The sequence below is a fragment of the Toxorhynchites rutilus genome, chromosome 3 (genome assembly GCF_029784135.1).
Source record: "Toxorhynchites rutilus septentrionalis strain SRP chromosome 3, ASM2978413v1, whole genome shotgun sequence".
Classification (NCBI taxonomy): Eukaryota; Metazoa; Arthropoda; class Insecta; order Diptera; family Culicidae; genus Toxorhynchites; species Toxorhynchites rutilus.
The window spans coordinates 37,160,752-37,186,095 of record NC_073746.1 but is presented as its reverse complement, the minus strand read 5'-3'; the positions used below and the strand labels follow the sequence as shown (position 1 = coordinate 37,186,095).

Here is a 25,344-nt window from a genome sequence, read left to right as displayed (position 1 = left end):
AACAGCCCAGTCTCATATCTATTCCCTCTGATGCGTGTCAACGATCCCAACAAAATATTTGCCCTTTCGTCATCTTTAGACTGCAACATTTGTGCTTGTTTTACCATTCCGAGACTGTCTAACGAAAAATAATTTTTGACAGCTCTTTGGAGCTTTGTATCTCCTTCTTTACTACAGGGACATATATGGAAGCTATGTTAGGCATTATACTTGGACATTGATGAGCAGTTGGCTGACAAACACGGACCATACAATAACCAACCAAGTTGTGTTTTGGCAGCAGTGGGCTCGTTTTCATTCCCTTCAATAAAATCTAGGGCATTGCCCAGCTTACAATTATCAATTCCAATGAGGATTCTAGGACTCACATCACTGTATTAATCGATCGGAAGCCCCTCCAAATGACTGTAGTTACTAGCTAGTTTTTTCATTGTAAAGGATTGTCTTGGTAACGAAAGACGCTGAACCGTATGTACCTTCGAAAGCTGATATGTCTTGTTCTTGTTATGGTCCCCTGAAATATCGAGCGCCAATTTTACCGACTCTTTATCCTCACGCTGCTGTTCTGCTGTCCAGTTAAGACACAATGGATGCGGCTCTCCTTCTAGTTTCAGCTCTTTCAACAGACTATGTTCCATTAAAGTTGCCGAAGAACCATCGTCTAAAAAGGCATACGTCCTCACCGACGTGTCACACCCGTAGAGGGTCACTGGAATATAACGGAGTAGAACTTTCCCAAGGCTCGCAGTATGGGTGTTACAAGATCCTGTAGATTGATCACTATTTCTGGAATCGTCATGTAACAATTCGTTGTGCATGTAACCGCATCCGTTTTTCCCACGAAGTTTCTTCATCGCACACGAACCGAAATGCTTTGTTAAACACTTACGACCAAGGAAAGTGAAGTGGTAAACGTAATGTCAAAACTGCCGTTCAGGCGCTACTCACGTATGTTTGAATTTGTTTACAAATATAGAACGCATCTAAGCAACACTAAAACACTTTGAAGCTTTTTCGTTAACGAAATTTCTCCGGACAAACGTATTTTGGAGCTTGCTATGTGAGTTCTGAGTGAGTTCAAGGCGTGTAATAAGGAAAAATAAATCTCAACTATGTACTATTGAAAAACACACTGCTAGCTCTATTACAGCTTTCTGTTATCCCGAATAAAACTTTTCATCCAAAACATACGGTAAAGAGGATCTTCGCTTCCCACGAGATTCTTGCTTTTGGTGTGTAATTTTTCGAATGTGTTAAGGCTGCAGTGGTGACTTGTACCGAATGACGAATCGTTCTGTGTGTTTAATAGCTAATTGTAATAATATGACAATCTTAATCGTCGAATGCCAGTTCCTGTCCGCCGTATGAAACGTAGCAAGTGCCATGTGACGGCAGCACTTCACCGACTGTTTGAGTTCTCTCGTGCGATACATGACCGACGAACAGTGGCTCTCCGTCCTCACATTCTCCTACTGGAATAGCATTCGGAGGGACGTTACTTCCGCTGGGCGAAACAAAGGTACGTGTTGCATCACATAGAACTTCATATTCGGCAATTGTATTCTCAGCATCATCACATGGAACGTGACACATTCCATGGGAGGCGATCAACTTTCCCGGAATGACTGCGCCTTAATGGCGAGTGCGACCAATTAAGAAAAGGTTGTTAAAATATGTGTTGATGGCTTTTCTTCGTTCTTCAGTATAATCCACGAGCCAGTGGCACCCCAACCGGTGCAAACACCGATTGATTGGAAATGGATCAGGGTTCTCGTAACATAGAAAAGCTGTCACAACTCCTTCTATACAGACGGTGATTATCTAGAAAGATGAGAGGTAACAAATAAGTCATTTTGCTATTATATTTGTTGTTGAGAAGTAACTCACATCATCAAGCCACTTAATCCAGAGTCCACGGAACTCGCCAGCGTTGAGAATGTCGGGAGCTTCCACCTCGCATACTTCCGGCTCGGCACGGTTTTTTCGTATAACGAATTTGGTGTTCTTCCATCCACCGTTGAATTATTAGATTGCAAGTAATCTTAAACTGATTTCGCCAAACAAAAATCATATACCAAGTTATCTACATGCTACAACTTTGAGATCATTGCTGTCCAGCTTGAGTTGCAATCAGCAGCGTTTTTGTTTTCCTCCTTCGAGGAATTGAAACATAACCATAACAACGTTAGGAACTATTTAATAACAAATCAAAACACTACCGTTCCACCAACCTCAGACGTCTTCTCTAGATAGTGTCAATTACGAGCCACCTGTCAATTCCACCATCTTGCTTACGACGAATCTTGTGTTGCCTCAAGGCTGTCCACCTCTCTCCTACGCTCATGTTTAAAAAGCTTTCACTTTTCTGAATACTATTGCAGCTGCCTGGGTATAGCAGTCGCCTTCTTACAGCCTCAAGCGCCTTGCCTTCCAGGCAACGTTGAAGTCGAAGCAAATTCTCCTCTTCGCTAAAACCGCACGTTCTAGTGGAACTCTCAAAATTTGAAATAAAAATTGGCCACTTATCCGGGTCTCCTGTGAAGATGAGTAATTCCTTCGTGATCGCTTGACGGGCCGCTAGTTCACTCCAACTGAGCTCGTGTGGTGCGTTAGATGTAGAGGACGAATGATCAGCTAATGGAATGAACTCAGCGGCACTGACATTCATTTGTTGACGACTGGAACAAGGTTCAATGTAACTTCTATCCACCTGAAACTGTAGTTTTAGTCGTTCCTTTCGTTGTTTCCTTTCGAGCACCTGTTTTTCCTCCAGCATTGTAAGTTACATCTCTATCTGCTTCGAAGCTCTTTCAGAATGATTCGTTTCTTTGTTTACATTTGAAATCACTGTCGAATTAGCGTTCGGAATTTGTTGAATCTGAGTATCCTTTCCTTGTAAGCTTCGCATGAATTCAAGCTGCTGTCTTTTTAAAGCACTTTCCCGTTCGGCATCCTTTTCGTGTACGATTTGTTCAAACGATTTTTGTTGCTAATCGAGTCTACGCTGAATCTGTTCGAGTTGTCCGCGTAACACGTTGAATTCTCCGAGAGTTAATTGATTAGTTTGTGATTGTTGATCCGTTTCTTTTCGTATATTCGGGGTTGAGAATCCGATTGCGCCCTGAGTTCCCCTTACTTTCTAAACATTTTGTGCAACTCCAGTCAACATTCGCTACATTCTCATCGACATCCACGCACTTGAAATGGTTCCACAATCCACATTCATCGCAGCTAACCATTCGGCTAATGCTTGGACTGTGATGATAGATACGGAGGGGTGCTATTGGGGATCAATAAGTGCCACTCATTTTTTCGAATTGACCTTCCACCTATTGGAGGGATCGAAGCTGTTGCTTGTCATGCGAACATCAGAGGCAAAGACCTCTGTATTTTCAGCTTGTATTGGCCTCCGAGAGCTGCGGTTAGTCGCAAACAACTTGATGACATGTGCTCACTCCTTCCTGAGCCACGATTGATCTTGAGAGACTTCAACTCTCACGGAACTGCCTGGGGGGAACAGTACGACGACAATCGTTCATTGTTGATATATGACCTTTGTAACAGCTTCAATATGACCGTTTTGAACACTGGGAAAACAACACGTGTACCTAAACCTCCTGCTAACCAAAGTGCTCTTGACCTCTCGCTTTGTTCGAATTCACTATCGTTAGATTGCAAGTGGAATGTAATCCAGGACCCCAACGGTAGTGATCACTTGCCAATCAAAATTTCTATCACCATTGGGTCGAATTCTTCTGAATCTATAAACATGGCATATGACCTCACAAGACACATTGACTGGAAAAAATATGCGGACGCGATTGCTCTAGCCATCAATTCCAGAGATGGTTTGCCTCCATTGGAGGAGTATAACTTCCTTTCTCGTTTGATCTATGACAGCGCGGTTCGCGCTCAAACGAAACCCATCCCAGGTTCCACTATTCGCCGAAGGCCTCCCAATCTATGGTGGGATAGCCAGTGTTCCAAGCTTTATGTAGAAAAATCGAATGCATTTAAAGCTTTTCGGAAACGTGAAACCCCTGAAAATTTTCAAACGTATTTAGCCCTTGAAGACCAATTTAAAAACTTAATCAAAGGAAAAAAACGTGCCTAATGGCTAAATTTCGTGGGAGGTTTGTCACGAGAAACGTCAATGAAAAAATTATGGAAAGTGGCTCGAAACATGAGAAATCGCTCTTCAACGAATGAAAGCGAAGGATATTCACATCGATGGATTTTTAATTTTGCACGGAAGGTTTGTCCTGATTCCGCTCCTGTGCAAAGAATTGTTCGAGATATACCACAAGGTAGGTGCATTCTTGATTGCGAGTTTTCGATGGTAGAATTCTCTCTTGCTCTGCTTTCATGTAACAATTCTGCTCCGGGATCGGATAGAATTAAGTTCAACTTGCTGAAAAACCTCCCTGATGTGGCGAAACATCGCTTGTTGAATTTATTCAATCGGTTTCTGGAGAATAATATTGTTCCAGATGATTGGAAACAAGTACGAGTTATAGCTATTCAAAAACCCGGAAAACCCGCGTCCGACTTCAATTCGTACCGCCTAATAGCAATAGCTGTCTTGTATACGGAAATTGTTGGAGAAAATGATCTTGTTTCGCCTTGATCGATGGGTTGAAACGAATGGCCTACTCTCAGATACACAATATGGGTTCCGCAGGGGCAAGGGGACGAATGATTGTCTTGCGTTGCTTTCTTCAGAAATTCAAACGGCTTACGCCGAAAAATAACAAATGGCTTCAGTATTCTTGGACATAAAGGGGGCCTTCGATTCGATAGAGGTTTTGTCGGACAAATTACACTCTCGGGGTCTGCCGCCTCTATTGAATAATATGTTATATAACTTTCTTTGTGAGAAACATTTGAACTTTTCTCACGGAGATTCGGCAGTAAGTCAGGTCTCTTACATGGGCCTCCCCCAGGGCTCATGTTTAAGACCCCTTTTGTACAACTTCTATGAAAGCGACATCGACAATTGCCTTACACAAAATTGCAGCCTAAGACAACTTGCAGATGATGGAGTGGTGTCTGTCGTAGGATCAAACGAATCAAACGACCCTTACAAGATACTTTGAACAATTTTTCAACCTGGGCCATTGGGCTAGGGATCGAATTCTCCACGGAGAAAACAGAGATGGTGGTTTTTTCTAGGAAGCATAGACCAGCAAAACCAAAGCTTCAACTTTTGGGTAAACCAATCACTCATGCTATGTCATTCAAGTACCTTGGTGTCTGGTTCGACTCCAAATGTACTTGGGGGCCCATATTAGGTATCTGAGTAAAAAATGTCAACAAAGAATAAACTTTCTCCGTACAATTACCGGCACCTGGTGGGGAGCCCACCCAGACGATCTTATAATGTTGTATCGAACAACTATTCTCTCAGTGATGGAGTATGGCAGTTTCTGTTTTCAATCAGCTGCCAAAACACACCTCATTAAACTCGAGCGAATTCAGTATCTTTGTGTATCTTTGAATTTTATTTTTTAGTCCGCAAAAATACCATCGCTAACTGGCAACGTAAGTGGAATGAAGATGAATTGGGCCGGTGGTTTCACTCGATTATCCCTAAGGTTAGCCTCAAACCGTGGTTCAAAAGTCTAGACTTGAATCGGGACTTTATTCGCACCTTCTCCCGACTCATGTCCAATCACTGTTCTTTGGATGTACTACTCTTTCGTTTCAATCTTGCCAGCAGCAATCTCTGTGTTTGTGGCCAAGGTTATCGCGACATAGAGCACGTTGTTCGGTCGTGCGAGATGTATCTGGTCGCCAGATCGAATTTAGAAAACTCCCTTCGGGCCCGAGGAAGACAGCCCAATGTGCCGGTGAGGGATGTGTTGGCTCGGTTAGACCTTGATTACATGTCCCATATATATGTTTTCCTTAAAGCTATAGATCTTCGTGTGTGATTGTCCCTACATCCTTATACCCTCTATTCCTTCCTTTGCGGGTAATTCGTCCCCTTGCTATAAATAGTAGAATAAGTTGAAATGTATTTAAATACACTATAGATATACGAATAGATTTAAGAGATGAGTGTTCATCAACATTGTTACAATTTCCTTATATCCCATCCTTCTCCTAAAAATATGTCACCCTCCTAAACTCGAGTACACCGCGAGTAATCGGTTTCCCACCTTACTAACCATAGATGTAAGAAAATTGTTTATATATATAGTTTTAAAATTATATTTAAGAATTCGGCTCCTTTAAACTTAAGTAACTGAGCCTGTAAAAATAAACGAATTAATAAAAAAAACCATTCGGCTATTTTTACATAATCAGCAACTCACAATCGATGAATGTTCAACGAACAACGGTTTTTACGGGGATCGTTATTCTTGTGCATTTCAGCAACTCACTGCGATTCGTGTAGTAGGCAGAATAAACGAATTTTTTAAGTTGTTATTCAATAACAAGAAACATTTCCAATTTTTTGACAGGGTTTTATTCTTCGCAGTACGACGTTAAAAAAATCCTATGAAAACAGTTTTTTATAAATAAATTTAACCTACAGAGATACAAAATTGACTCACGTTTAGTGTTTCTAATTTATAACTTTAAACATTCAATTATGTCTGTCTTTATATAATCTATTGAATTCACCGATTATTTTTCCGATTTTAATTTAACTATTTGCCATCTTATTTTCGCTGCTCTATTATACTTTATTTCCTTTTTTTTTGTATTGTATTCTGTATTACACTTTCCACTAGGATAACGAGGGGAATCATTTTCTAACCATTAGAAATGTAACCAAGGCTGGAGGTTTGCCGCTAAAGATGCGACACCATCTGAAAAGAAAATGCATGCTCGAAAACACAATTTTTTTCAAATGATGCTGTATATTCACATCTGACATCCCTGGTCGCAATGAAATAAAACAAAGAAGCGATTGTCGTGCATATCGAAACACCAATCCATTCAACTGGGCTTTCGAGTGTCGCTCTATACTGACATTTCAGAAAAAGGGCACTCGCCAAGGAGCTCAATATTTTACTGTCGAGTTTCTTGATATTTTGTAACGTATTTATAAAATCTACGGCGCTCGACTAAACAAATTCCCATTCACTACTTTCCAAATAGTTGTTCAATAGTATTTGACATGCGAACGAACATTGTCACGGTGAAATAGAGCAACTTCTTCGTTTTCTGGTCGTTTTTTGAGTTGATGCTCGCTTCAAGCGAATTAACTGTTATTAAAAAATTTCTCCCTGTATGTTTTGACTTGAATTTGTCAGGAAAGTTGAAGTTTTAAAAAAGCAAAAAAAAAAAACGATCAATAAAATTAATGCTATTACAATGAACAATGACTATTATAATTTGTATAAGCGACCGGTAATGGGTAGCCAGAACATAGAATCGTTATGAAGATACCGCAACTTGACGATAATTAGTTTGAGAAATATTTTCGAGAATACTAAAAATCAACACATCAACGCATGAATCAGGTCAGATGAATTAATTTGGCATCAGAAAAACTAAACGATGTCTTTCTCATCGGGATTTACACTAGGTCAGCAGGAATGTAAGGATGCTACGAATTCATGATTCATTTCTGGACACTTATCATCCCATGCATCTCCAGAATTCAGTTTTTCAAACACAAGAATACAGAGTATCGAGTATGTTAATAAATTCAACGGAATGTGTGTATTCCTTCATTCTCGTTGATCACTCCACACGGGAGCAGGTGGGTTTCCTCTAATTAGATTAAATGGTTCATACCGTACACCAAACCTGGCCGTTGCCTGGCCGCCACCCCATCCACAGGAGCGACAAGCGACGAACCTCGCTCGTTTCCTCTCGACAACTCGGACACGCCGAAAATGCCTGCTCTGAGAGATGAATCCGTAACTCGCAAACGGACGGAGCCTTGCAGCGGAAAAAAGGGCTGCTCTGCCTTCATCGGAAAAAGGTCAACATTCAATATAATTTGTTTTGAATTTTTAGCATAATTTAATTCTACGCGAGAAATCAGCCCACAAAAATCTCTTCGCTCTCATCGCTCGTACCGTTTTTTTTTTTGGTTTTTGTTTTGGGATGGTACAAGTCGGGCGTATGGCTGAATCTCTTGCCCCGGACCGTGACTATCCCCAGACAAAAAAAAACACAGATACGAACCCCGAGAGACAGAGAAAGAGCGAGTCAGCTTGCGAGGAAGAGCCCATAAAATATTACACTGACATTTGTTATTTACTGTCTGGGATTAAATATTTTATTTATAACTCTCAGCAGCTTCGTTTCGTCCGTCCCGGTCCCTGTCCCTGTTGTCCACCGCCCCCGGGGCACACCATGCACCATGGAATCATTGGACAACCTTCCGACCGGTACCAAACGATTCGTTCGTTCGTTCGTTCGTTTCGTTTGACTCGGTCTTTGTGCCTCCTATCTTCATCACACACAACTTTTTTTTATCTTTCTGGATGCTGTGTGGAAGCTGTAGGAACGTAGGCCGCGGATCGGTCGGTCGGTCGGTTGGAGGCTCCTCTCAGCTGCTGGCGTACTCCAATTCATTCGCGCTCATTTCCATTTTTCTTCATTTCGATTTGCCGCGTGCTGACTGATATGATGGGACCAAACGAAGGCGGTGTGTGTGTATGTGTGTGTGTGCGGAGGGGGCGCACGCGGTTCGGTTTCGTCGGAATGCAACATGACAAATTTTTTCCTCTTACTCTGCGTGTACATTTTTGTCCCTTCATCTCCGTCTCTGTGTCCGATGGTTCCTTTCGGAGTGTTTTGGTTCGATTCTGCCCCGGGAAGCACTTCTCCACGAGGGAGAGAGAGAGTGTGTGTGTGTGTGTGTGTACTTCACCAATTAGAGGCTTTTCCCTACTGTTTTTCCATCGCACCCCCCTCGAATTGTGTTGTTTCGGAGTCGCGACCGATTGAAAGTCGCAAACTGACCGTTTTCTGGGAAATAGAAACTTTGTTTTCGGAGCACACAATCATCGAATCGCCTAGACAAGAGGAAAGAAAAACTGTCGGAAATAAGTAGCTACACGGCCGCTAATTACCGGTTTCGAAAAGTTTCTGTTTATGTGTGTGTGTGTGTGGGTAGGTTAGGGCAAAAGCATCGTTCATCGTTCTTGAGCTTAGATATCTGGAGCTCTGGGGCGGGTTCGACCAATTTTATGGCCACTTTCGACAGTGGCGCATTTGATGAGATGATGAGTCGAGTGTTTCCGGTCGGAGAGTGATGATTACGACCCCGGGTACATGTCGCTAATAAATGAAAATAATTGGGTTTGGAAGCCTGAGAATTTCTGTCTCAGCCTTCGACAGGCACACAAGTTTTATTCGACAACAACCGTTATGAGGTAAATGAGATGACGAGAAGATAGCCGAGTTTAAACCCCCCCCCCCCTTGTGTCCCGTCCCGGGGTCTCAAGTTTGATAGGTAGGAAGCTGCCGTTGTTGTTTTTTGTTGTTGCTGTTGTTGTTATTCTCGGGCAGTATTTTCTCTAATTGTTTTATGTACATGACTATCAGGGCAATAAAAGTGCCTTAATGAAGCATTGCGCAGTGAACGAAACATTGTAATACGGGGGATGAATCGCGGCGAGAATTGGAAGCCCTCCAAATGTCAAACAACAGGTGCTGTGCACAAAGCAAGACGACGACCATTTGTGCGATTAATGAAAGCCTAGTTTGTCTTGTTCGAGCAACGAATTATTTTTAACGATTGTTGAGTTACGATTTCGTGGCTTCCTTGTGGAAAGTTAGGGGGTTATAGTTATTCTGTTTCCCATAAAAATTGTTGTACAACATCACGAACTGCCGGCATAGGTTTTGTAACTCGATGCGAATGGGTAATGGATGATAAAGTAGCAGCTAATGATTAGGGGGTAATTGTAGCCAGTACCTTTTTGGTCTGTAAATATAATGAAATGCGCTATGACTCTCGAAAAAAATGTAAGGGGTTTGTATCTAGGACACGACCGCATATTTTCGACGTAAAACTACGCAATTACATTATGCAGTCCACTTGTTTACCACTTCGAATATTATTTTGGAATGCATCTAAATTTTTGTAATAGATTATGTTCTTCGATTCAAATAAATTTGATGAACATCCTTTTACGTTTGATATGATGCCTAGGACTACCAAAATATGTGAACGGAAGAATTGTCAAACGATCATTGTATTTTTACATTTTCCTCTGAAATTATTGCACATCTCATGTTTACGTAGTTCTCGAACCGCGAAAGTTCATTCACCTCTATTATCTGAAATGACGATTTTCCCCGGCTTCTCAGTTTAAAAGTACGTTTTAGGGAAACATATTCCGGTCTGCACGAGGACAAGTGAGTATAGAAGTACTCAACACCAAAAAAACAGGAAGTGGGTTATATCTATGGTATAACCGCAAGGGTGACGTAGGACTATCGTTGATTTAGAGATCATTTGTTTGAAGTTAAATCTAAATCCATTCTGAATGAATGAATAAATGAATATTTGGGAGACTTCGAAAACGAGAGCGTTACGTTGGAGGCACAAGGTTTTATGCATCCAATATAGGATACGAAAAACCTTGTTCTGAAGAATAATCTTCAGAAGCTAACCTGCTAACTGTACTTGATTGACAAATCACAAACCCAAATGTATTATATGGATATTTTATGGATAGAAAACATTAAAATAAACTCTTTCACATGAATGTAATTTTAAATTCCCAGAGGAACTGGCAGATTATTTTCAGTAACGATTAGATATTTCCACATTTTCCTCGATACTGGACTGGCCCACCAGTGGTTAATACTAACTCGATAACCATCTGTTAATAGCACTTGATTGAAACATATTTGGTCACAGTGTTACATGAATAGAAAACATTCAAATAAACTCTTTCACATGAATGTATTTTTAAATTCCCAGAGGAACTGGCTGACTATTTCCCAGCAATGATTAGATCTTTCCGGAACTTTCTCGATGCTGAATGGCATCCAAACGGAAAGAATTCTGTGCGTGTATGTGTCGATCCTTCGCCGTCCACCTCCTCCAGCACGTTAGGCAACGATGTTGTCTTGTCGATGTCCTCACGAAAAATTAATGTGTCTCACCACCAGAATATCGCTTAAGTATGCTTTTTGTGTGTGATTGAATCGAGAGAAGGTGTGGTTTATGATGGCAATTTGGAAGGCAGAGGGGAAAGAACTTTCTGAGCTCGGAACTTTCGGCGACTGAGCAATAATCGATTGCGGGCGCATACAATATTGGATACGGAAATATCCTACTGATGGGGAAGAATAATCTTCAGAAGCTATCCTGTTAATTGCGATTGATTGAAAAACCACAAAACCAAATGTATTTGGTCACAGTGTTACATGGATAGAAAACATTCAAATAAACTCTTTCACATGAATGTATTTTTAAATTCCCAGAGGAACTGGCAGATTATTTTCAGTAACGATTAGATATTTCCACATTTTCCTCGATACTGGAAGCCCACCTGTGGTTAATGCTAATTCGATAACCATCTGTTAATAGCACTTGCTTGAAACATATTTGGTCACAGTGTTACATGGATAGAAAACATTCAAATAAACTTTTTCACATGAATGTATTTTTGAATTCCCAGAGGAACTGGCAGATTATTTTCAGTAACGATTAGATATTTCCACATTTTCCTCGATACTGGAAGCCCACCAGTGGTTAATACTAACTCGATAACCACCTGTTGTGTAGCGATGTCTTCCCGGGGAACCGTTTGTGGCATCACTCTCCTCCTGATGGATTCCCTTCTGGCCTAAGGTGCACAAACAGGCTCTTGGTGACACCGTTCATCCGCGCTTTCATGATAAATGAAGAGCTTCACCACAACAGCGACAACATGCTCCAATCGCTGTTCAATTAGAACTGAGTGGATTTCCGAGCGGCGCTCGCTTATATACCGATTGGTGATTTCAATAGTCTGTTTTGAAAGCAATTTTAGGACTATTGAAACAAGTTTTTGGATCAAAAAGTAACAAGTACAGAACGCGTAGACATTTTGTCTTTCGAATGAAGTGTTTATCATACCATTTCGTTCAGTTGTTTAGGAGCTATTAACGCTCAAAATCTCGGTCTCCGGCGTAACGCTTTCGTTTTCGAAACTTTGATTTTACACCCCGGTATAGAAATGAAAGACGTAGTCCTACGTCAAAATACCCCCGACTCGTATGTATTTGCAAAGTGGATTCTCCCAGGCACATTGATTTTGAAGTCCGTGTTAGGGAAACACAGCTCGGTGGGAACAAAAATACCCCCGACTTGCATGTATATTTGCAAAGCGGATTTCCACAGGTACATCGATTTTGAAGTCTGTGTTGGGGAAACCGTAAATCGGGCCAATTGAAATTTGGCAGTTAGGGTGGTTAGATAACGCTTGACATTTTACAGTTATTCAATTGTTCATCTCATGAAAAATAATATTTTATTAATTGTGATAGACGCGTAGAAATATTTCCTATCAATTGATGCAAACGTCTTTCGAAATGCGGGTAGGGTTAGCACACAAATCGGCAGAACAAATGTATGGTAAAAAAGGAAATTATTCCAGTTTTCATGAATTTAAACCGCTTAGAGATTACGAAATTGTAATGTATAGCAGACCAAACAAATCTTAGAGAATTTCCGATTCGATTAGTATACAAATCATGAGAATTCTTTCACAGTGAAAATAGTTATTAACGTTAACTTTATTTCATAAAAACGTGACCTGTGTTCTGATTTGGCACCCTTCCTGAAAGACGTATTTCTACGTCAAAAAACTGTAAGCGCAATACTTTCGAATGGAATGAACAATCTATGTGATCTTTTATGATCATTAAACTTGGTTTCTGTAGCTTACGATTGTATAGTAGTATTCCATAAATTAAATTGCAGGGTTCAACAAATTATTAGGTTGGGGAAAAAAACTCCGTTATTTTTTTTCGGTATATGACTTGTATAGTATCGATTAAAAAATTTCATATTTATGCTCGTTTTAAAGGTTACAATTCACAGTAAAAAAACTTTTTGCTTTTTTTGTTTGCTCCATCCAGTTGTGAGTTGTGAGTTGATCAAGGCAAAAATGCAAGCCAGGCTGCTGAAATTGTGGATGACGTTATGATGCCGACACTGTAACAGCTAATCTCGTGCATTTGTGGATTCCGTTCAGACATTTTTGATGTTAAACACGTTTACCCGAATGTAACATAAAGCCTGTCCACGTTAAATTTCAGACATTTTTCTTTCATTGTAGTTTATGAAACATTCACTAATCAATGAAATATTTCACTTACATGACAGCGGAAACCCTCCTCTTTATTTCGATGCAGGGATGCCAGGTTTGAAGACATGTCTTCATTTTGAAGACATTTGACTTACTGTGAAAACATTTGGTTTTGTGAAGACATTTTGAAGACATTATGAAATATGTGAAGATATTTCAGTATGATAGCGTATGTGAATTTTTGAGAGATATTATTTACATACATTTCTAACTATTGATCGGAAAGATCATCAAACGAAAGTAAGGGCTTTGTATCAGTATGATTCGATCGCACTTGTATCAGTGTCACTTGTTTACTTTTGTTCTTAGTAATCAACAGAGACTTTTGCCTCGGATTTTTTCAGTGTTCAACTAGCAACAATCACACCTCGGATAAACCTTAATGATTATCGTCATTGCGCAAGTATCGGGGTCATTCACTCGCGTTTTTAAATCTTTTCCAAGCAGAAAATCCACAAGTGTATAGAATGAATTCAACAACGAGAGACTTTCAATGTCTCTAGAAGATATTAGTTCATTTGCACTAGAAAATTTGAATGATTGTAACATTGTATTTTTATTAATTTGGACCTGTGTTATACAATAGATTAACCTAGATCTTTCAAACGACCACTTCACTAACGAAAGTTTCCCGGTTACTTACCGTTTCAATAATCAGTTTTATGGATATGGTTTGAGCTACAACCAAAACTTCAAAGCTGAAACAAACAAATTAAGTTTTCACAGTTCCGTTTTTGTGGAAACCGGGCCGATATTCACTCAATCAACGGTATATCAGACTTATTACCATTTCTAAACTCATGAAATTTAGTTCGCTGTTGTGAAATATATTCTTTGTTCACATTTATTGAAATAAACTTCAAACCCTCAAGGCAAGTTAAGTGAAATGCGCTATATAACAATGCCAATTAATATAAACATTGAATGAGCTATCAAACTTTGTCCAAATGTAAGCTTTGAATTTTAGTTTTTCCGATATGACTGTGAAGACGTTTGAAGACATTTTTTCGTACCATGTGAAGACATTTGAAGACATTTTTACGTACCATGTGAAGACATTTGAAAAAATCACCTGGCATCCCAGTTACGATGTCCAACATGTTTACATTCTTCTTCAGTTTGGTAAAATGGCGTAGAATCAAGTGGAAGTACGCAAACGCATTTTGCGCGAAAGGCAGCATAATCCAACACTGTCAGTACGTGATCTCACCAAAAAGCTAAAACTGCCGAAGAATACCGTGTTTAGTGTGTGCAAATCGTTTGACCAGCGCTTAACTGTGGATCGGAAGGTTGGAAGCGGAATAAATCGAAAAGTATGCTCCGGACAGATAAACCGAAAGGTTTTGAGAAACATCCCAACCTTTCAGATAGAAATGTGGCTCGAAAGGCTGGAAAATCAAAATCATATGTACAAAAAGTGAAGCAGAGGCATGGACTGAAGGCGTACAAAGTGAAAAAGGTGCCCAATCGTGATGATAAGCAAAATTTCACTGAAAAAAGCCGGGCTAAGGTGCTCTACACTCAGTTTTTGCAAAAATGTTCATGCACCATAATGGAAAATGAAACTTATACTCTCGAAGCCTTCAAACAGCTTCCCGGTCTCGCTTTTTATACTGCAATGCGAAGGAATGCCGTAGCCGAGTGCTTCCGTACCAAGAAGCAGTCTAAATTCCCCAAAAAGTACTTGGTTTGACAGGTCATATGCAGTTGTGGCCAAAATCCAAATCTTTCGTCTCTACCGGCACTATCAACAAAGATGTCTACGAAAAGCAATGTCTCCAGAAGCGTTTGCTACCATCCATAAGAAGCCACGTCTCTTCAGCGTTGTTTAGGCCAGATTTGGCCTCCTGTCACTATGCAAAATCCATCCTGGAATGGTATAATGCACACGAGGTCAAATATCTGCCAAAAACAGCAAATCCACCGAACTGTCCAGAACTTCGCCCAGTGGAAAAGTACTGAGCTCTGTTTAAGCGAAAACTATTCGAAACTAGGAAGAACGCGAATGGCATTAATGATTTTAAGGGGAGATGGAAAAGTGCAATCAGCATATCTGAAGATACTGTACGGAACCTAATGGCAGAGGTTCCCAAGAATGTTCGTGACATTACAGACAACGTAATGAACGTCGAAGTAAGCTTTCCTTGTTTTAGATATAAGTCTGTTTTACTGAAATAAACAATCGGTTTTGTTGTATTACGTGAATTTTTGTATTACTGGCATCATCTTGGTGTCCGAAATTTAACGTGGACAGGCTTTATACCCGATTGACATTCACCCAGATGCAAGAAATACCCGAATGTGAAAAATACCCGAATGCGACATTTACCCAAATGTACTAAAAATCCAAATGAAGAAGGAAAAATTCTGACCAATCAGATTATGAGTTTTGTCGACTTTCCTGTTGATAAATAATATTAAAATCAAAACAACATTAAAGAGCAATAAAAACACGAAGTGGAAGGAGAAATTACAATGAGAAAATTCGTAAGTGATGTTGACGACTTCGCTGTGTCATTTTTAGAAAATAGTGTGGGCACTTTTCTTTCCGTATTGCTCTTTAAGGCTAATAAATCATTTAGAAATGAGCAGAGGTTATGGAATATTTCGAAAATTAAGCAGGCAATTTCAATATAAAAATAGAAAGGATAAATGCCACGAGAATGTGAAAAGAATTGGTAGGAAAAAAAACACTTACATATTAACGCCACCGCAGCGCAATGAATATCATAAATTTATTATCTCATGATGAAATATATACTGGACCCAATGTAATGTCGGAAGCGACGGCCTCTCGCAAGCAATCCTGTGTTCCACCGATTGCCCGGATAGTTCGAAACATAGGAGACGATCCTTCAGTTAGGTTTGACCGGGCGTTAGCGAGCACCGGACGGCATACGCCTGATGCAGTGCGTTTGCCCAGTTAATTTTTGCTTTGATATATCTTTCATATTTTAATGCAAAAAATCACCGGGCGAATAATGCACCTCAGCGGCTTAGGGCCACCTCGCTTCCTTATCCACGTTAGATGGAAACTTCATCCCCATTACATTGGCATTGGAATAAAATTCATGAGGAAAAAATAAACATAGAATAAACATTGCGCTGCGTTGGCGCTAATACGTAAGTACGAAAAAAATGCTTATACAATTTCTTAATTTTAATCCTGAAAGTATAGTTTTGTGCTCGAAAGGAATTTAACAAAAGTATATATTTTAATTCAATAATTACGAAAATTATTCCTTCTTTGGCTTTGAGCTACTCTGTCGGGTGGTGTTCAACTGATTTTAATTTATTATCAGGATTTTATTCTTTTTTTCTTTCTCATCCGGGATTGTAAGAGTAAACGTTCTATTCATATGAATGGTATTCGAGTGACCTTGTTTCTCGTAAATGCTCTAGAATATCGATTTGTTATAATATTGTTCTTTTATCTCCTCCCATCGCATTATCTGTCTTTTTTTTAACATATTTCAATATCTCATTTAATGAATTTAACGTGATCTATGTGAGCTACGTGATCCAAATGGATGGATAATGTTTATTACGCAATTGAAAGTTCATCATTCATACAATATTAATAATTTTATTAATATAGAAGTGAAACTATATACATTTTAAAACTTTGAAAAATATAGAATGCAAAGTCGCTCTTATTGGCTGCGACTATTGAGAGCCGTATCGACGCCGTCTGCGTACCACCATACGCCTTCCTCATACGGATCGTCATTGGTGTATTGTCCAGCTTACACTGTTCTATCAACTCGCGCCTTAGCTCCTCATCTGTCGTGATTTCGTCCAGATTTCTGCATTCGACCACTGATTCCTGGGAAAGAGCCCTCACCTTCACTTCCTCACCGAGCGACTTCGCAACCAGTTCCTTGAAGGCTGAACTTTTGACCGCCGGATCCCTCTTGAGCTCGAAGAGCATCTCTCCTTTCTGGGTACGCCTGGTTTTCACCACCTTCTCTCCCAGTTCTTTCAACTCCGGATCGTCCCTCACTTTCCGTAGGAGTGATGCATAAGTCACTCCTTCCTTCACCTCGACGATCAGGGCCTCTCCCTTATTACGCTCGCGTCGGGGCCTAGGTTTTTTTGTCTCTTGCACCCCTTTCTTCTTTCGTTTCTCCGTCTGTTTTTCGACAGTGCGCCATCCACTGCCTTCACCTTCCTTTTTGTTTCCCAGGTTATCATTTTTAACCTTCTTCAGGTCTTCTTCATCCCCTGGGGTATCCCTCTTCCTTTTGTCCGATCGTGGATTTCGTGGCGTCTTCGGCGTCTCCTGTATCTCGACGGACATCTTCACCCTTGCTTCAGCGAGTGCTTTTTCGACAACCTCTGCTCGCGTGATCATCTCCTTCTGTTCACGGTCAGCAGCCGTAACGGCCGATTTGATGCTTGTGACTAAATGTTTTATCTTAGTATGGACATTGTTTTTGTCCTTAATGAACTCGTAGAGTTCATTCACTTTTTTCTTGACCTCCATCAAGCTTGACCTCCCGACCTGCAGCCCTTCTAAAGAAGTGGTGGTGTTGGCTTTATGCGTTAGCACTTGTATCAGGCTACTCTCTCCTTGTTGTGGATCCTGTTGGTGTCCTGTAGGATTCGCTATGGCTGTCTGGTTGCGAATTGGTGATCTCTGGAGCTTACCGCTCCTTGCGAACACGCTCGCCTCTCCTGTTGGTGTGTCTTCATTCCCGTCGTTTCGTCTGTTGAATTGTTCGAAGGTATTCATGTCTGTTGGGTCCCAACTTCGGGCCGCTATCTCCGCTCGTTGTACATAGTCGCTATCAGTGATCCCATGGTTATCTATGCAAGCAGTGAGGCCATGCAGGGGTTGACACGGTCCTTCATGGGGACCGTGTTCAGAGCCAGATCAACGCAAGTCAGGAATGTGACATCTGACGCCTAGTACCTAGTGCCTGAGCCTAGACGAGCATCGAACGTACCCGAAGACTTGCCAAGTTATTACCGGGACGGGGGCAATCGCACTATTAGCCCACACGCCGTTTCAGGAAGGTGTCACTCTTCCTTACTCAGGGAACAGGATAGTACGACTGTCAGCCTTCAGCGTTGTGTTGAAATCGTTTCCGTAACGTGTCCATTTTCCATGTCGTAACCAGTATGTCGTAATCAGGATCTTACTGGCGTCGATCCTGATGTGCTTGGCACTCCTTGCGTTGCTCCTGTACACGGTATTTCCCCCGTGCAATCTCCAATAGGCTTTACCGCGCCCTTACTCGCGTTGTCACCCGATAAGTCGCCTCATACGACAGGGACAGGGACCAAGACCCGAAGTGCTATTCTAGGCCGGCAACTCCACGGCCAATCGTAGCGAAGGTTATATTCCACCGAAGGATGTTAAGATATGTCATAGATTGAAGGGGATCGATATATTCCAAAACTTACACAATGAGAATGGCAACTCCCAAGCGCGATTCAGTCTGTTCCTCGTGTAATCTCGGTTCAGGTCAATTACGGAAAGCAACTACGAAAGGTACTTGATGTGTCTAACCAAGCTCAAGCTTTATTTCCGTAAAATCGGATGGAGTCGTTTTTTGACACGCATATATTATATATCTTACAGTATTTAGATAATTTTATATATTTGTCGATATCTTCATTTATACTTGTTTTATTTAGAAAAACTTTCATCCAAAAACAGCAATCATAAAAAGACTTAAGAGTATTTCTTCAGTTTTATTGATTGTTATCGAGTGGAATCTTTTTTTTTCATTTTTCCAATTCAACAATTTTGTCTCCACTTGTGAGTGAATAATGTTTTCAGTCTTTTAATCATTATCAAATTGTTCCTGATATATAGTGTTTGAGTCTGAATCATCTAAAGGTAGGTTTAGAGTTCCCGTGAACGTGAACGCGGACAAACACTTTTTTGTTAACAATTCATCAGTCCATATATAAAACGCGAGGAAAACATCTTGGAACGATAGGAAGAAACATTTTCTAGTTGAAAAACATGTTCAAACGCAATTCATATTGATAAACGTGGATTGATTCAATATTTCACAACGATTCTGAATTTCCACCGTGGAATCGAGATGTTGGTGAACTCACCGTAGTTCACCGACTTCGATGAACGCGAACGTGAAAACAGTGGTGAATATAAACGTCAAAATGTTTTCTCGTTCATGTTTACGTTCAAATGTCCTAAGGCATTCTGAAAATTATTTCACCGTGAACTGTAAAAGGATATGTTTAGCAACTCTCAAGTTTTCAATGAAAATTTTGATATGGATGCAATTTCATTCAATCGGATCTCTGCACGAGATGAAAAACTTCGTTGCTTCGGGTTGATTCGTGAACAACTGTATATTTTATCCGACTTACTTTATTGAAGCTCGATGTTTATTTACTTCACGTTTACCGCCGAACTTTTAATATGAACGTGAACGTGAACAAAAACGTTCTATTCACCACGATTTTTTGAGTTGTTTGTTCGCAATGTAGTTCACCGTGAAATGATCGTACTATTCCACCACCTGTTCAAGTTCACGTTCATGGGAACTCTAAACCAGGGGTGACATTGCACATTTCGAAACGAGTGATTTTTGTTCGTTTCGACCACTTTGACTTAGCTTTGTTTACGAACCCAAAAATTTTACTTTTCTCTACGAGACAAATTTTGCTCTAAATTTAGTACACTGAAAATATTAACTTAAAAAAATACATAATACTAAAACCAATTCGACTTGAGTTCGAATTTTCTCAAAACGAGTTACTCGTTTCGAAATACGTTAAGTTGAGTCTGATACTACAACACTCAATCATGGATAGCCAGCGAATCGGTAAAACCAAATAGTCTACATTTTGTCCCAATGCAGGTCGACTACTCAACAAAAACCGCTACGTTCTGAAATTCGTTCGCAGGCACGCTTTTTTCCAACCGAACGCGAGAATGAAAAATTAGAGGAGATTTTTGTTGTTCCACTACGAATCAACGAAACGAAATCTTCTGTGCGTTTCTCTTTCGTGGTCGTTTCTCCGCTGAATTCTCTATACCTACGGCTATTTACACGTAGCTTCTTTTCTAAAAACCACAACGACATCGACAATACTGCTCACAGCATCACAGCATCACAGCATCACAGCATTTCCCCGTGATGGCGTCATAGCTGAGGTAGATTCTTTTTTTTCTTTTCTGCTACCTTCTCTTGATTGCTTCTTGACCCCGAAACATCTCGAGCCCCAACCCGGTTCGAAGCTGCTCTGACGCGAAATTTCCTCGAAGGCAAACTGACAGCAGCGGGAGACGAGTCAGGTTCAATTTCAACTCGTCAGTCTGGACCACTACTACTACTTACCATCCGGCATGTCACGATGCATTCTGGCCAATGTGAATTGATTGTGCTTTGGGTTTGACCCTGTGTCGAATGGTTTACTCTCATCGTGTTGTACGGCGAGGTAAAAACGAGGGGTTACTTCTGCCATAATTCTGTCAATCCACTCGAGGCATGCAACGAGCAAATCGTTCCAGAATGGAATTACCTGCACGATTTTGATGATTGCAGCTCGAATGCTACGAGGTTGATCGTTATGTTTTGAACCGACGGTAAAATAATTCAACCTGCGTTAAAACCCAATTTTTATATGCAAAATATAGGCTAAAAGTATGCTGAATTCTCGTATGTTATTGGTTCGGAGAAGTTCCGGATTTTCACATGATATATCAAAAGCGGGATTTTATGGTCGTTTGTATTTTTCTCCTGGTATGATATTCTGTCTAGATCCTTATCGATTTTAGAAACAAGAATTAATTACGAGTTTAATTAAATCAGAAGAGTCAAAATCACAATAACAATCATAAACAAAATCTAACATTCGGGGTAAAAAGTTCAAGCGATGGAAAAATGTAGCTTTTACCGGAAAACCTTCGGTGACCGCTAGCCAAACCGACTAATAAAACATCAAGATTGCATAGGGTGACCCTAATCAGTAAAAGGGATTTCGGATTATTTTTCTTACTTAAGTTTGACTTCATGCCATACTTATAATCAAAATTTGATCTTTTATTTTAAAACTCGATTTTAGTTTTTTTGCCTAAATAATTTTCAGAACAAATTTATTCACATCGTTAAATGACAGATGAGGCTACTTCCGCTTCATCAAACTGTCATCCATACATGCACAAGTAACCTCAATTCATCTAAAGCCAGGCGCATCTCCGGCGAGCCGGATGCCTTTTTGAACGACCACAATCATTTATTGAAAAACACTTGCTCGAATTACAAAATGACAATCACGCTATTGTGATCAATCCTGATGAAACACCAGCTGATAAGAAGAGCACGTGTGTAGATGCAATGCGCACGCGTTGCTGGAATCATACTAGGCGGCTGCACAGTGACGCGAGAAATTGTGATTCGAAGAAAAAACAACAATCTGGAATTCATCGTTGACACACACGAACGACTGCGATTGTTACGACACAATAAAAAAAGCGGCGTGAGGAACAATGCATTGCCTTGCGAGACGTTTCCTCATTCCGGAGTACCTCATACTCACATTTTTAGTTTGATTGGTCCACAAAAATCGCTCTGAGGAAATCGATAGTGTGATTTCCTAAATTCTAAACCTGTCTACTGATTAACTACTTCACCCGTATTTCGTAAACCGATCGAGTCAGAATTACCCAAACGGATTTCATTTTGCATTCTGTAATCCTTCCGACTCAAGTTCAATCGAGGTGTGCAAATCTGGCAACTTTGCCACGTAACTCGATTTAGACAACATTGAGCTCCGTGTTCCGTTTCTGTGAAGCAAAAATGACTATGGATATTTGGGTGGAATGAACACGCTTTCAAAACAAAACGTTCAATTGAAAATTAGCTCTACATATCAAATATGTTCTATGTGTTCTGTGTGGAAAAGTTCTCTGCAAATGGGAAAAAGCTTGAATGAAAATTGTGTGTGATGATGATTTCATATTATGGATAAAGTTTTGATGGAAATGCAAGGAAATTTATAGAAAAAAGTTGCGTTAGAGCCAGGACTATGTTTTCTATGTATTGAAACGACTTCGAATGAGAATTTTTATTCAAATTTCAATAATTCGAATTGATATTTTAAGGTTAATTTGGCGACAAGGCGAGGTTGCCACATTTACATAGAACGGCTGAATTTGAGCCGAATGCTTCTGCTCGGCAGTACAAGCTCTGCACTATGTTTACTTCGCGCATATTCTGAGAGTGCATTCTTAAGTGATTTTCAACGTCCGTTCCACCTGGTTGCAAAATGGAAACTGAGATTCTCGAAAGTGATTGTCATACCACTTCGTTCAGCCGGCAAATATGTAATAAATAGCACTCAAATCCTTGAACACGTAACGTAACGCAACGCTCTCGTTTTTTAATTTTAAACTTACGCTGCTGTCTGTCTGCTACCTGGAGCGAGATTGTGACTTGAATAATGAAGACCATGGCGTTAAAACATTTTAAAAAGTTCATTCGCCTTATCTTGGAAAAGGCCAATTCGGAAAACTAAACTCTCGGCCTTCAGGAAGGCCATTTGGAAAACCTATCTGCTGTCTGGCCGATAACTGGATGACTGATGAATCGTGAATGCTGTGAATGCCTAGTCTTCTTTTCATCATTCTGTACGTTAACACGTTCAGCTCCGACCGAGCAAAGGGACCGACAATTGTAAATGAAAATGACATAGAAGAATTCCAGAACGAAATGCATGTATCCCATACTTATTTCGAGAAAAATCTACTGAAACTGAAGGCAAAAAATGCAATTCTATAACATATAGCAGAAAAAATCATGTGCCAAATGTTGTAATACGTCTTGGGAATCGAAATGTAGAATAATGTGAAATAGAACACATTCATAGAAAACTATAACTCTGTCATAAATATGGCAAATATTGTGTTAAGTTTTGTCAAACGTTACAATATTGTAATATTTTCTCTATCCACATTTTCTGTAGAACGATTGCTGCATTCAGTGTTTCTATTTCATAGAAACGCAACATGTTTTCTGATTTTTCACCATCACTTTACTTGCATTATTTACTGATTTATTAGATTTTCGTTATTGTTACCTAAACAAAATTGTTTGAAATGGTCAGATGGGTTAACCAAAAAAGCCCGCCGGGGCAATTGTGGCTGGTTGGGTATGGTTGAATTAGGAGTGCGATTCGTCCGCAGTCGGGTGTTTAAAATGCATCGCACATTCGAGTTGGTTCCCGATCCCAAGAAAATCACTGGCCATCACTGGCCATCACTGGTTCCACCGTTCATACTTTTTCGTCTACCACGAGAAATTGTACGAAATGAGCCTAAGGACTGGGGTGTTGATCGAACGAATAAGGACTGGATGAACAGCGGGTTGTCCTATGAATACTTAGCTAACGTGTTCTATCTCTGGTTGGTGAAAACAAATATTGTGTTTCGGGTAACCTTTTTCGCTTATGGTCACCGGTCATATGCACCATGTAGTATACAAGCTAACCTAAGTAATAGCACCCATCGGAATTTCCGCGTGATGACCTTCAAACAAACAAATAATATAACACCCGGTTGAACGCTTATTACGATGCGCCAGCTGTCCCAACATTTCCCATTATACGACCTTCAAGAAATGAACAACAATAAACAATCAAAAAAGGTTGGAAGTCGAACGTGATCGTTCAAACTCATCTAAGATTAAACCCATCGCATGGCGACCGTCAAGGCATCCCGCCCCTTGACGTGTCCTTTTTCAAGCCTATGAAAAGTTCATGTGACACTGTGCTTTTCAAATGGAAGCGCGGCTCTGTTATTGAATCAAGCGATTAACGCAATTGAAAAAAAAGGATACCACCTTAAGGAATGGTTTCAGGAAGTGTGGCTTAAGGCTGATTTAGACGATGCCAGTCAGCGCTCTAGTTGAAGTATCCAGTGAATAGAGAACAGACACTCTGTTCAAGTTAGAGGCCAATTACTTGTTCGATACTGGTACAAGTAACTTGAACAGAGTGTCTGTTCTCTGTTCACTGGATACTTCAACTAGAGCGCTGACTGGCATCGTCTAAATCAGCCTTTAGTTTCTTGGGACGCAAATACAATAGATTATTCTTCATTGCCAAACTCATATGCAGTGTCGAAAGAAGCAAGACAAAACATTCCAGTTCCTGTGCGCAAACCAAGAGCAGAACCCGGTTTATCTACCTCTACAATCCGTCGTGAGTTAAACCGCCAATTGTTACCAGAGCTGTCACCTCTCACTGCTTTAGAACAACATCGCCGAAACTTGATGTGGACTGGCGATACTGAAGCAATCCAGCTTTTTCATTTATGGAGAACAGTATCTGATGAGGTAGAAGAACTACCAGATTTTCTCGAAATCGACCGATCTTAACATCGACACATCTATTCTCCAAGGAGAAGAATTTGTTTATTCAGAGGAAAATAAGTGTAACATTCTTATTATGTTTCGTCGACTCTAATTAAACAGTAGAATTGTTTTTTTTTTGACCTCATTGCAGGAGTAACTCCGGCGGAACTTTAAAAGGTGTGTCACATCAAATTGCATCACCGAAAAAACGCTGTAGAAATTCGCCCAGTCGACCGATCCTTTTGAAAATTTTAGACAGTAAAATAAAAACTATTAAACAACTTTTGGCATTTTCTTTTTATTCATACTTCGAGCCCAAGCCCGTATGCTCGCACCTTCCTCTTTACCCCGTCCATAAGGTTCTGTGCAACGTCAGGTTGTATTTTTTTGAACAGAAATCCATTTTCTCTTGAAGTCCGCCTCCGATTTGACATCTTTTGGGTTCTTCCGGAGGGCCTGCTTCATAATCGCCCAATATTTCTCTATTGGGCGAAGCTCCGGCGCGTTGGGCGGGTTCATTTCCGTTGGCACGAAGGTGACCCCGTTGGCTTCGTACCACTCCAACACGTCCTTTGAATAGTGGCACGAAGCGAGATCCGGCCAGAAGATGGTCGGGCCCTCGTGCTGCTTCAATAGTGGTAGTAAACGCTTCTGTAGGCACTCCTTAAGGTAAACCTGCCCGTTTACCGTGCCGGTCATCACGAAGGGGGCGCTTCGCTTTCCGCAAG

General features: G+C 40.5%; 1 protein-coding gene and 1 pseudogene across 8 annotated transcripts in view; both read right to left on the bottom strand.

Moving 5' to 3' along the window:
* The window catches only part of LOC129779042 (protein dachsous), a 269,924-nt gene that overhangs the window by 227,593 nt on the left and 16,987 nt on the right, over positions 1-25,344 (bottom strand). The gene's annotated exons all lie outside the window — the stretch shown is intronic.
* Positions 1,303-2,776, bottom strand: LOC129773037 (uncharacterized; annotated as a pseudogene).